At 42.2% G+C, this 14,163-nt stretch overlaps 1 protein-coding gene across 2 annotated transcripts in view; it reads left to right on the top strand.

Moving 5' to 3' along the window:
* SMPX (small muscle protein X-linked) overlaps positions 1 to 14,163 on the top strand; it is a 53,801-nt gene that overhangs the window by 22,653 nt on the left and 16,985 nt on the right. The window lies entirely within an intron of this gene.

Here is a 14,163-nt window from a genome sequence, read left to right as displayed (position 1 = left end):
TGTGGAGTCCAGGGAGCCCTCCCTCATTCCATGCCTCAGTTTCCCCACCCAGATGCCACAAAGAGTGATGAGCAAGTCCTGAGAAGGGGATAAGAAGAGCAAGGTGCTGAGGAGGTCTGGAAGTGTAAAGGGGGCAGGGACCAGTTTAGGCCTTGAAACCAGTAACCCAGATGTGTGCAAAGCGGACCAAGAGGACCCAGTGATGACTCAAAATGTGCATGAGGGAAGGGTAGGCGCAAAACTGTACCTGCCATCCTCCCGAAGAGGCAGTGCAGGCAGGGCCTGTGACCTTATTTTCATTTTAACTGGATCTGCTCAATGATGACCCTTTGGTGAGGGCTCCGCCCTGCCCTCCATCTGCAGACCCGACACATGCGGACCCGCCTGCGAATTCTGCCACCAGGTGGCGTATGGAACTGGCCTGGCCTTCCTTTCCAACTCTCCTGTGAAAGCTTGAGAGCAAATCTACTTTGTCTAACATTACTGAATCCTGCCGTGCACAGTTTGTTCCATTCCTTAAGCAGAAGTTTAAGTTTAGAAGAGAGGAATCTATATTGATAACATAAAACAGGTATTTTTTTTTTACTGTTACAGAGAAATTTATTTTTATTTTATTTTTTCTAATTCAAGTATAATTAATATACCATGTTGTATTAGTTTCAGGTATGATAAAACAGGTATTTTTCTGGCTGACTGCCCATTAATTCGTTTGTTTGTTCATCAAGTTACTCATTTATTCAACCAATATTTACTGAGCAGCTATCATGTCCTGAGCACTAGAAACATTTATTAATCACATACCATGTGCCATTTACTGTGTGAAGAGCATCATATCCATTGTTTCTGTTGAGCCTTATTGATACCCACTTACTGCCCTCATTCTTGAGATGGATCTTCTAGAAAGACTGATTTTCCCCATCTTTCATGCACCCTAAAGAAGAGGTGTGACTTCAAAGTTAGTGCTGTCACTTACTTGTTATTCTGCCTCACCTCTTCCTCCCACTGCACCTTATGAAGGATGACATACTCCCTGTGGGTGTCAGGGTGAGGTCCTCTGACCATGTAGGTACAGGCACAGCACTGGGGCCCTGCTGTGTCTTCTCCTGTAGACATAACAGAGGACAGAATGTTCTCTGGGGTAATCCCATGTGTAATGGCAATGTTACTTGTGTCATGTTTATGCTGACTTACAATGACATTTGCAAGTTAGTTCTGGGGAAACGATTACTTTATAGTACAGAGAAGGAGGAGTTGTTTTGAGTTAAAATAAAAGAACAGTATCTAGTGTTTTCAGCATGCTTACATAAAAGAACAAAGGAGTAAAAATAAAATACAGTGGACTCTATGACTCTAGAATGAATCCCAGGAACCTGGTTGGGAACAAAGTTACATGAGCAGATTTGACCCAAAGTGTGGCTACACACACTTGTCATTATTTATGACAGAATGACACAAGTTGATGGCGAACATCATTACACTCAGTCCTGCTTATATAGCCAGGCGGAGATGAAATACTCCAATATGCTTGGGACAAAGCTGCAGGACCTTCTTGTAAGAAAGCCCGGGGAAGGGAGACTAATGTTTTGTAATATTTATCATCATCATCATCCAACCAAGGCCAGTTACATACATGAATCTTTAATGTAAACTTTAAAGGGTTTGGTTTTATGAAATCCATGTAGACCTAAATTTAACCCCAGTTACAGTTTCAGAAGAACCTGGTTTCAAAGATTCAAAGGAATGCTGTTTTAAAATTAGCTCAGAGAAGGGGCGCCTGGGTGGCTGAGTCGGTTGAGTGTCCAACTTCGGCTCAGGTCATGATCGCATGGTTCATGAGTTTGAGCCCCACACCAGGCTCTGTGCTGACAGCTCAGGGCCTGGAGCCTGCTTCAGATTCTGTGTCTCCCTCTCTCTCTGACCCTCCTCCACTTGCACTCTCTCTCTCTCTCTCAAAAATAAATAAATATTAAAAAAATTAGAAATAAAAATAAAATAAAATAAAATTAGCTCAGAGAGGATCTTGTACTATTATCTGGCAATGATTCTGCAGCCTTGCATCTGTGGGTACTGTAATGGGGAACAATATCAACTCAATAAAATATTAAAAAGTTACCCAAACATCCAGGACAAATTTTTGTTACTTCATTTTTCCTAGAGAAGACTTTAATGATTATTCTCTCACGAAGCAATTCCAATAATGCAAAACCACTCAGAGAGGCCTATTTTTCCTTATTCTTACAAGAATGTGAGAACCTACATTGTCAGAATAATTGATCTGAATTCTAAATGAGGACATTGCCAAGGAATGATCTTTATTTCTTGTAGGAGAGGTATTAAGTTGGTTTGCTTTTGACTTATCAATTCTTCTCGTGCAAATACGTCAGATTTTGAGACTTCCATGGTCATGGTTTGTGGTCACAGAGGGAGAGCATTTTATTTTTAATACTGATTGATTCAGTGGACTTATAAGGAGTAAATATCCTGGACCAGCCATCATTTAGCCCCTCACTGGTTGGATTGATTTCCTCCTTCTTGGGCTACCATTTTGTTACCTATCCTCACCATGTCCAATTCAATGATTCGATCAAACAGATTGTTGTTTGAAGTTTGAGTGAATAAGTCCATAGCATCAAACACTGTGAACACCATGAGACTCAAGGCTCAAAGTCCAGGTTATAACTATTACAATATTTTAGACATGTAAGATAGACCGGCATCTCCTTCCAGCTGAGATCAATGCCTCCTTTTAAGTAGGATTTCAGATTCTTTCCATGTCCTATGCCATGGCTAGAATTTTTCACAGAAATTGGTTAAAAACATTACAGGATAGGAACCAGAAAGGCCGGTAACTAGCCAGTTGAGGACCAGGAATGGCTTTTGGCAAAGGACTTAGGGCCTGGACCCAATCAGGAACCAGAGCCAGGCAACACAGGGACAGTATGTACTGAGTCAAGACCAAGAGACACAGTACTGTCCCAAATGGGACCCCAATCCAGGTTGGTATAGTCATGGGGCACGGGGCAGGGTAGGGTGTTCAGTCACGTACCTCTCAAGATTCTCCTGGCTGTGAGTTAAGGTGGCCAGATGGTAATTTAAGCAAGCCCAGGAGCCAGAGGAAGAGACAGGACCAGCGGCAATGTCTGAAAACCAAGAGCCCTCCAGTACTCCCATGCTTGTTGTTTGCTGCTTGATCAGGAATCCCCCATGTCCATAGTCAGAAGCCACCACCTGGAGGATGGCTTAGGGCTGGTGTCCAACACTCTGTGTCCATTTCTGCTCCCTCTCAATCCTCAGATCAGACCACAGATGCTCAGTAAAGAACCTCTGTACCATGGCCATTTGCTTCATTCTGTGCTAAGATATATAGATAGCAACCTTTGTCCCCTGCTCTCAGGATACTTCAGTCTTGGTGGAAAGATAAAATAAAATACTCTAAAAGGTAAAAGGCAGCAATTAAAGAATTAGACAACAGTTCAGTGATTCAAGATATCCAACAGCTGTTTATGACCCCCTAAGTAGGCAGTTATGTTATGATTTATGAGAGGGAGAACTCATGATGATTTTGGGTCAGGGACAATTTGAAGGAGGTGCTGAAAATGGAATAGTTTAACAGAGGCTTAGAATTAGCCTCTGGACATATGGAATGCCCAGAACACCATTAATAGATAAGTCTAGTGAAAGCAAACAGTTCCTCTAGGGCAATATTCTTAAACTTCTGGAGTAGAGCAAAATAAGATCCCACAACCAGCCCATACCATCTCTTCTCTTTTTCCAGCAATAAAAGAACTCAGTGATAACAAAGAATTGGAGAGGAACAAAATAAATATCAAATAAAAATAATTAATAAAGGTAAAGCCTTAGGTCTACAATTATGTTAATGAACACAAAGGGCAGCAATTGAAAGTCCTGGGACCGATGAAGCACTAGAAAGAAACTGTCGTTCTGAAAAAGCTGCAGGAATTCTTCTCTGTGTTGGACAGTGCAGCATGGCCACATGTTGTGTGGCAGCAGACTTCATGATTAGGTACTAAACCAGGGTTTCAGAAATAGGCAACATTTTAGTGATTCTTAATAACCCATTTAATAGCTTTTGGACATGCATATAAGTGAAAATCTAAGGGCCAAATCCCCATTTGCTGTTAAGGACTGAGGAAAGCACTTGTGCTTTTGCATCAGGAAGACTTTTGAGGTCAACCAGTGGGCACTGGACCATACTCTGAGAAACACTGTGGTAGGGCTGTGAGAGTGAGTTCAAATGATCTGCAATGCCTACGTAGCCATATACACCACCATGATCTCAAGTAAGCCTCAATCCCATACACCGCATCAGTCAACCAGCCTTGCTTCTGGATTTTGTGTATGTGAAAAGAACTATTATGATGCCTGATAGAGGAGATGTGCCTTCTTCCAGCACTCTGTTCCACCCCTGGCATCTTCTGTTTATGTGGTCACAATAGTTACCAAAGTGATGTATTGGTTTTCTTGTTTATAGCTTCTCAAAGGCTAGGGGGCACCTGATAGATCATGCACACACAAGGCATGTCTGAAGAATGTCACAGGTGCTCTGACCATAGCAAGTCTGCGGGTCCCTAGAAATGCGTTCTTGTAAACTTCCCACGTCCTTTTATTATCAGGGAGATTACTACTTAAGAGTAAGACTAGCCTTCCTTCCAAGGTCTGAAAGTAACAGTGTTGACCACGATCACTTAAGGGCTCAGAAATTTGACTTTAATTCAGATTATAACATTATTCCTCTGGGAAACCGAAAAATGAAGGAAGACATCAGTTTTGGTTCATAGTCTTCAAAGGGGAGAAAACCTTGTAAAACCAGAAGAAAATCATTTAATTATCAAGAGTTATTTGGTTTTACTTTTCTAAGACTATCTAGGTACAGATAAGACATATTTATGAGATGCCATTTCTGCTAGAAGAGAGCATAAGGTGTTCATTACTCTTAAATGTTAAGTATTATGCATCACCGTTGTTCATGCTGATTCAAGGGCTGATTTTGAGACTGCTGGCAGGAGGGCAAATTGACGTATCCAGACATTTGATGAAGAGTACATTTAGCACTAGACCCCCAAAATACATGGCACAAAAACTGACAAAATTGAAGGGAGAAATGGATAATTCAACAATAATAAAAGGAGACCAAGACCCTATTTTCAACAATGGATGGAAGAAAGAGACAAAAATAACAAGGAAATTGTTTTAGTCTTCTGGGGCTGCTGTAACAGAATACCATAGACTGGGGGGGGGGGGCTCATAAACAGGGATTTATTTTTCAGAGCTCTGGAGGTGGGGAAGTCTAAGATTGAGATGCTGACAGATTCATTGTCGGGTGAGACCCTGCTTCCTGGTTTATAGATGGCTATTTTCTCACTGTATCCTTGCATAGTGGAAGGGATCAGGGAGCTCTCTGGGGTCTCTTTTATAAAGGCACTAATCTCATTCAAGAGGGCTCCACTGCCCTCATGACCTACTCACCTCTCAAAGGCCCTACCTCCAAACAGCAGAAATAGAAGACTTGAATGATACTATAACCAACTAGATCTAATTGACATCTATAGAACACTCCCACCCAACAACAGAAAAATACATTCTTCTCCAGTGCACATGGCACATTGTCTAGGACTGGCCACAGGTTAGGCCATAAAGCAAGTCTCAATAAGTTTAAAAGGATTGAAATCGTGTCAAGTATGTTGAAATTAGAAATGGGATGAAATTAGAAATTGGTAACAGAAGAAGTTTGGGAAATTCATATGTGTGGAACTTAAATAAGCACTCCTGAATAACCAATGAGTCAAAGAAGAAATCACAAGGGAAATTAGAAAATACTTGGAGAAAAACAAACAAAAAAATACAATAAACCAAACTTGTGGGATGCAGGAAAAGCAGTGCTTAGAGGGAAATTTATAGTTGTAAACACATTAAAGAAGACCTTAAATCACTTAGCAACCAATCAAATCAATATTAGCAGTTCCATATTTGGGAAATATGCCCTTTATTCTCTTAAACTTAATTGATATCAATCATGGCAGATGATTAAACTGATATGTAAATGGAAATATCCTTCCTTTCAAATGGTAAGATGTAATTGTAAGTGTTAAAAATAAATTTGTATAGATACCATAACAACAAAATAGAAGGTGGGAAATAAAAAATAATCACTCATAAGATAACCATTTTACCATAACATTCATTTGGATAGCTACCCTTCCAGTCTTTTCCTCTGAGTTTACATATTGGATACAATACAATACAACTGGTTCTCCTTTTACTTTTTCCACTCTACATTTTCTTGGAAGAGCATTCTTTATGTTGCTTTGTGGCCTTCAGAATTAAGATGATTTATTTCTCACACTGTTTGGCTTATCATGATTCATAACCTTTTCCCTTTTCCAGAAGACAAAGGATTGGTTTATTGTTTTCCAGATAACTAAATTTAAAAAAAGAAAAAAGACTTCTCCAAATATCTTTTCTGTTGTTTGCCAGAAATTTTTGTCTTCAATTTTAAAATGTTCCCCACTTCAACTCAGTTACAGAAGCTCTATCACTTTTTTTTTTAAGAAAATGGCTTTATCCTGAGATTTTTCACTCTCCAGTGAAGTCATATTTCTTTTGATTTGTGATGCTCTTTTTTTTCTCCCCACTTGGTTAGGATAAAGATGAGTTTTGCCATGGTTCTGAACTGCCTCAAGGTTTTATTCATTTGTTTTCCTGACCAGCAGAGCTATTGTTCTAGGCCCTGGTACAACCTGTGTGGGTGTAAAGTGCTCTTGAGGGTGAAAGTAAGGAGCCTTTGAGCTGATTGTGGCAGTTGCTTTAAGAGCCTCTCCATAGCAAACACACAGAAGCTATCTGGACGGTTTCTATTTTTTTTATATAAAATTTTTTTAACGTTTATTTATTTTTGAGACAGAGAGAGATAGAGCATGAACGGGGGAGGGTCAGAGAGAGAGGGAGACACAGAATCTGAAACAGGCTCCAGGCTCCGAGCTGTCAGCACAGAGCCCGACGCGGGGCTCAAACCCACGAACTGCAAGATCGTGACCTGAGCTGAAGTCGGACGCTTAGCCGACTGAGCCACCCAGGCACCCCTGGATGGTTTCTATTAAAACAGAGATCTGGAGGGCTGAGCAGGTGAGCTGGTGGGAGGGAGTTGGAACTGGCGATAGAGTGTTCAGGGACTAGACCTGAGACCAAAGAAGCACAAATGCTCCAGCCAGCTTGGTAGAAGATGGAGGTGACTCAGGACCCAGATCTGTAGAACCCTGGACACTGGCATGTAGATTTCCATGGGATAAAGGACAGTTACAACTGACACCACTTGCCCTGTTTGCAACACAATGGAACTCATTACCTGGTCTCAGTAGTTTGGAGACTGGTGCAGGGCAGCAGGGTCTGCAGACAGCTTGAGTTGCCACAACTGGAGGGAGGTATGGCTGGTACTGTCATCTAGTGGGAAGACCCCAGGGATGCTAGGAAATGTCCCATAAGGTCAAGGACAGCCCTCCCCCTACAAAACAAAGAGTTATCTAGTCCCAAATGTTAGGAGTGCTGAGAGTAATAACCCTGATTTACCTAGTTTAAAGGTTGATGCCAGGACCAACTTTTTGCAAACTTACCTTTCGAACAATCAGTGCATTGTATTTTAAAGAAATTAAAACATTAATAAAAATAATTAATTGCCTAATATTTATAATCTCTTTACATTAATCAGAGACTTAGGGATAAAACCCTCTTAAGTAGGATTATTTTGTCAGCTGCTACACTAAATATATTTATGATATATGGTATATATGGAATATCCCTGAGTTATAATATTGGGCCTTAAACACAACTACTTTTTGTAGGTTTTTATCGCAAATGTATCAGAAAGCAGTAGGTTATCTTAGCAGTTCATCAAGTCTTTTAAAATATTAATGTTAAGCATTTGCAATCGTCAGCACCAACATCAATGTCATCATTTGTATTGTCCTTGTTAGCACTACCATTTAGTACGTGTTCAGGAGATGCCCAATGTCATGTCTTATGCTTCACATATTTCATTCACTCCTCGTGCTGACTACATGGGGTATATACTATCATGCCCGTTCCCTTATGGGGGAAAGAAGGCTAAGAGACTTTACAAATTTGACCAGGGTCACCCTGGTTGTAAGTCACAGAGGTGAGATGTAAACTGTTATCTGCCATACTCACAGCCACTCCTTGTAATCACTATCACCCACTGCATTGTTTTAAAATGTTCTTAGTCCTATCTTCCAGGCTTTGCAAATCTTTCACTGTGTTAGTTTGGAGTAAAACAAGCAAAGGCTAAAGAGACTGCAGAAACTGTCACCTTCACAAAGAGGTGACACTATAATTGTGACATGTTGGTTTGTTCATTCATTCTTTCATTTGCTAATTCCTTACTTCCTTCATGTGTGCATTCATTAAGCATCAAGCATGTGCCTGGTGCTGAGGATATCAGTGTTGTAGACTCCAACACGAATCAGTGTCTAGATGGGTTCAGTTGAATGGGGAGAACAATGCATGAAGCACAAATAATTGGCTCTTTTTAAAGGTCTTGAAAAAGAGGAAGGGTAAATATCAGAGAGAGCATAACAGAGAAAAGGACTGAAAGAAAGGCAAAGGAAGAGAAGGGAAGGAAGGAAAGAAGGGGGTGGACGAGCAGTTGATAGCGGCTGGGGACAATGTGGACAGGGCTCAGTGCTGACAAAGCTGCACCAGAAGAAGGAGCATGAGGCCTCTGCAGAGGACGCCTTTGCCACGGAGATGAGAGAGGGCTTGGCAGGCATCTCTGTGTCATCATGAGGCAGCCGGCTCCTACCTGTGAAGTCTTTTCTCTCGTTCCCTCTCATGCTGTGTGCAGCCCACACAGAAAACTGGGGAAATGAATTCCAGGCTGTCTAATTGGGCTTGGCTGCATCGTGACAACACTGCTCATTTTAACTCCCTCCACACATTGTGGCATTTGAGAAGGAGAGGGAATCATGAGGAGTGAATCAAGACTTGCACATTGAACTCATAGTCCCTTGCCACCACTCCCTGTGGATCATTCCACACTCTCTGGTTTAGGGCTTTATGCAGATGGCGAGGTGGTCGCTGCTTTAATCCCAGGCGGGGTCAGTCAACTAGCTTCTCACTGAGGGAGATTTCTATTAAGCAGTCGACAGATTGGAGTTGCTTTTGTCCAGGCAGGTGGCAGAAAGGGTGCTCAGAATAATTCATCTCGACTGCTGGAAAAATAGCAGAAAGCAAGCATGTCCTCTTGCCCAAAAGTCATTGGATGCCTTCTGTAGAAAGGACAGTGGCACTTCCTGCCATCCCAGAAGACCTGCCCTGACACGTAGGAGGCACGGCCTAATCCTTAACAAGTAATACACATGTTTCACTGCCTAGCTCTTGCTTCACCCTCAATTTTGGACACAGATGACAGGTATCACGACTGCCTTTGAGGTTCAGATGCAGTGATTAATTCCTGTGAACTTACCAAACAGGTTTCTTAAATTCTGAGTGTTCACACATCCATTTATTCAGACTCCATTATTTTTCATCTTCTAATCATTTTGTACATGAGCTACCTGGAATTTGATTCAGCTGAATGAACCTTTTTCTTCATAATGCAAGGTAATAGCATCAACTGGATTTGAATGCGAAGGATTAAAGCACTGGAATAATTTACTCAGTGAGTTAGTGAACATCTGCACACCTACTACATGCTGGGCACTATGTTAGAGGCAGGCGATACAGGAAGGTGCCCCTCCAGGCACTCCCAGTCCAGTCAGGTTAGGATGTGAGAGGCGACATTAGCACATAATGGCTACAGCAGGAAGGACGAGACAAGACACAGCCTTTGAATATAGGTGATGAAGATTCTAGACAGGATGCTGGAAAACAGATATTCTACTGAAAGAAGGTGGAAGGGCGTACACTGTAGAGGTGATTCAGGTGTAGGTTCATGCCCTGGCTTTGCAATTCCCTTGGGCTGTGATTTGGCATAATTGCTCTGTTTCTTTTTCTGAAAAATGACAAAAATACCTAGCTCAGAGGGGCGATTTTGCTCCCTACCCTACGGGATATTTAGCAATGTTGGGAGAAATTTTTGGTTGTCACCCCTCAGGGTAGATACTGTTGGCATCTAGTGGGTAGAGGCCAGTGATGCCACTGAATTTGTCACAGTGCATAGGAGAGCTCCCCACAGGAAATGTCATTAATGCCGAGGCTAAGAAACACTGAACTCCACAGTGTGTATACAGTCCTCAGCATAGTGGTAGCTATTATTACTGATGATAGCATGTTAGCATCAGAAGGAACTTAATTGAAGGCACTGGCTGTACTAGAGTAGGTACATCTGTGCTCCGCTTCCAGCCATATCGCATAGTAATTCTGTTACTTTGGGCAAGTTCCTGGTTACTGTGAGCCACATCTATAAATAGGAGTGGTAATACCTATCTTGAGAGGGAACCATAAAGACACTGAATTGACTCAGATGGTGACCTGGCATGAAACAGCATCCAGAAAGTGTTCATTCCCTTTGTGGTCTCCACGTCTTGCTTATGCCCTCCATCCTCTGACCCTTTCTACCAAAGGCAGGGGTCAGTTGGTTGGTTTTTAAATGAAATAATCTCTAAAGAATAGCTCTGCATCTTTTGCCTGGGGAATACGAAAAATCTCACTGAAAATGAAACCCCATTAACTGTCTGTGACTAAGATGAGCTCATTGCAGCACTTGTAAGCATCGGAGAGGATCTCTTTCTCAGTTGCCACCCACCTTACATCATTTGAGCTTGAGCCAGTTCGTGAGCTGATTTCTAAGGTGTAAGTATGCTCATTCTCCTGGAGGAGGCACTGCGGTCCCATTTTTCAAAACTGGCAGTCGCTCCAGTATCCAGAGACCTTGTCTCGACAGCAACATTACAAACATTTCATTTGAGCACTTTCATTTTGTTATGGAGACTTCAAGAGATTTCCACCCCTGACCATTTTTAAGTAGCAGATACATCCGGTTTGTAATTTCAGACTTTTCTCTGAAGGCAATCAGTTTAAGAAATATTTAGAAGGTCAAGCTGCCACACTACTATCAAGGAAAAGTGAAACAATGCATTTGAGACACCATTTTACTGAGCATTTAGAATGGGCTTGATGGCAAAAAGAGGCATATCATCTTTTTAGTAATCTTCTGTGCACAGACTATGTACTATTGGAGTCTGGTCTAGAAACTAAAACAAGATCCATGTCAATCTGAATACCCAGAGGTGTCTTCTCTATGACATCCTGTCCTGGCTTATGCCCCATTCATATCCAACTTACACCTATTATTACTCTCCAGGAGTGTTCTCTCCCTCTTTCTGATGTTACTTAACTTGATCATTAAGTTACATCTACTTTGCAATAAGAGTGAAACAGGTAGGCAGTCATTAATACACACAGGCACCAAACAACATGGCAGCTTAGACACTGTGATCGGCCGCTTAAGGGGGTATCATGAGCCAGACAATGAGGAAACAGAGGCTTATGTGGAGTTTTAAGACAAAAACTAACTCACATCTTTTAACGAGAGGCTAATAGTAGCAATAATATTAACAAGCCCTTGCATCTGATTTTAAGAATTCCAAATTACTTCTGTGTTGTCTTCTGAGGCCCACAACAGTTCCATAAGACAGGCAGGGCATTGAATTTGCAGTTCATTTTTTTTTTAGTTTATTTATTTGTTATGAGAGAGAGAAATAGAGAGACAGTGAGAGTGAGAGCATGCGCAGGGTCAGGGCACAGAGAGAGAATCCCAAGCAGTCTCTGCACTCTCAGCACAGAGCCTGATGTGGGGCTCGAACTCATGAACTGTGAGGTCATGACCTAAAGCAAAATCAAGAGTCAGACACTTAGCTGACTGAGCCACCCAGGTGCCTCAAAATTGCAGTTCATTCTTATGTGACTTCCAACTTCACACAGCATAGAAGATTGTGGAATATATCATCATCTCCTTCCAGAGAAAGTTCATTTTAAGACTAATTATTAAATTAAGCCTAGATAAGTGCATCTGTAGAAAATGGGTGTGACCTCTTTTAATCAGAAAAGTAGGATCATGACATAGTCTGTAGCAGGCACCAAAGACCCATGCATGGGCCACAACTGAACAGGAGGATTTTTCTCACTGACATAAAAAGAAAGCCAGGATTAATCTACCCACTTCTATCTATAGCTATATGTCAAAGGAAATGTACTATCTCAACTTTCACCTCTATTTACTGTTTTATTGCTGCCTAATTTTAGAAAATCGTATTTTAATCCTTTATTTTATTTATTTTAAGTAGGCTGCATGCCCAGTGTGGGACTTGAACTCACGACCCTGAAATCAAGAGTCACATGCTCTACTGACTGAGCCAGCCAGGCACCCCAAATTGTATCCTTTATACACATATAAACATACAGCACACACACACACACACACACACACACACACACACACGATCCCAGATTTGAAAATTGGGTTGAAATGTCTTCATTTCAGGAAGACCGGGTGGCAAACAAATGCCCCAGGGAAAGACCTCCCTTTAAGAAACCCCCAAATCATCACCCTGAAAGTAAACTCTCCTGGAAACCTCTTCATTGTCACCAACAGCCAAGAAATGGCATACTGGATTCCCTGTAGAATCACAGATGAAGTTTACTGCTGGTTATCTGTCAGGGGAGAAAGCCTGGGAGTCATTCTGAGCCAAATCCAATTCAATTATGGGCCAATTATAGACCTGCTTCCATTGCCAGGAATGGGCCATACCACCAACCCAGCTGGTTTCAGAGCCCCTGGCTGGCAGGGACTCCCTGTACAGGGGTAGGAGAGATCATGGCCCAGATAAGACAAAATAGCTGAGACAGTGTTTGGAGACCAGCACGGATGGGAAACGCAACTGCATTATAGTATGACCCCTGAACCTCCTCACCATCTCACTACCATTCTTTCACAACTGACTTCAGACTCACTTTTCCCTCCTGGGCAGCACCCTTTCTAATGAGGTGATCAAATTATGACATGTCAAGAGGTGGCAGGTGGGACTTTGCTCTTGTACCCAGGGTCAGCCTGCTACAGTCTTGCAGCCCTGGCCACAGTGCTAACAAGAAACACAGTGCCTGGATACCCACATCCACTGGCAACTTCATTGAACATGAAGGAGTTAAAATGCCAAGAAACTTGAGTTAGAAACTTGGGTCAGGTAAAAATAAAGCTATCTCTGTTAAAAATCAAAACAACTTTGTGAATTTTGGCTGACACTGCCAGACGAATGACATCATTTCAGGTCCATATTCTAGCAGCCAGAGTGCAGCTATTCCTCCAGGCTGGTTTCGCATGTCTGATGTGCCAACTGCAGAGGCAAGCCTGTCCCTATCTTTAACTGAGATCCTGAGGAGAGTGGGGACGAGGCAGCACCAAGGACAGCATCCTGTGGACTGTGGCAATAGAAACCATTCAGATTGCCCTATAGCAGTGGTTCTCAAACTTTCTCGCACATCGGCATCAGGTGGAGGGCTTCCTGAAACTTAGATGGCTGGGCCACACCACCAGTGTTTCTGATTCGGTAGCTCTAGGGTAGGCATGAGAATCTGCATTTCTGACAAGTTTCCAAGGGCTGCTGCTGCTGGTTTGGGGACCATACTTTGTGAACCACTGACGTAGAGGCATCAATCTAGATTGTTTAGGTCTGGACATTCAAAATCCCCTAACTAACCTATCATCTGGTCCACAGTTTTATAGCTAGTATCCAAACGTATAGTGAGCAACTTGGTTAAACGTCCTTGCTGAAATTCAGATACACAAAGCATCAATGAAGCAACAGTCATTCATGCTTAGAAAAGTGCTTCCAAGGGTCAGTCACTGTGCCAAGTATTTTACCTTGTGATTCTTGTATGAGTTAGTACACATAAGAGCTCCATTTTACAGGTGACAAACCTGAGGCACAGACAGGTTATGTGACTTCCCCCAAGGTGGCACAACTACACAATGGGGCATACAGGATTCAAATCCAGGTCGTCTGACTTTTTTTAAAATTTTTTTTTTTAATTTAGTTTTGAGAGAGAGAGTGCGAGCAGGGGAGTAGTAGAGAGAGAGAGGGAGACACAGATTCCAAAGCAGGCTCCAGGCTCTGAGCTGTCCGCACAGAGCCC

Source organism: Acinonyx jubatus, chromosome X, assembly GCF_027475565.1.
Source record: "Acinonyx jubatus isolate Ajub_Pintada_27869175 chromosome X, VMU_Ajub_asm_v1.0, whole genome shotgun sequence".
In the NCBI taxonomy this organism is placed as follows: domain Eukaryota; kingdom Metazoa; phylum Chordata; class Mammalia; order Carnivora; family Felidae; genus Acinonyx; species Acinonyx jubatus.
This window is presented reverse-complemented; position numbering and strand designations above follow the sequence as displayed.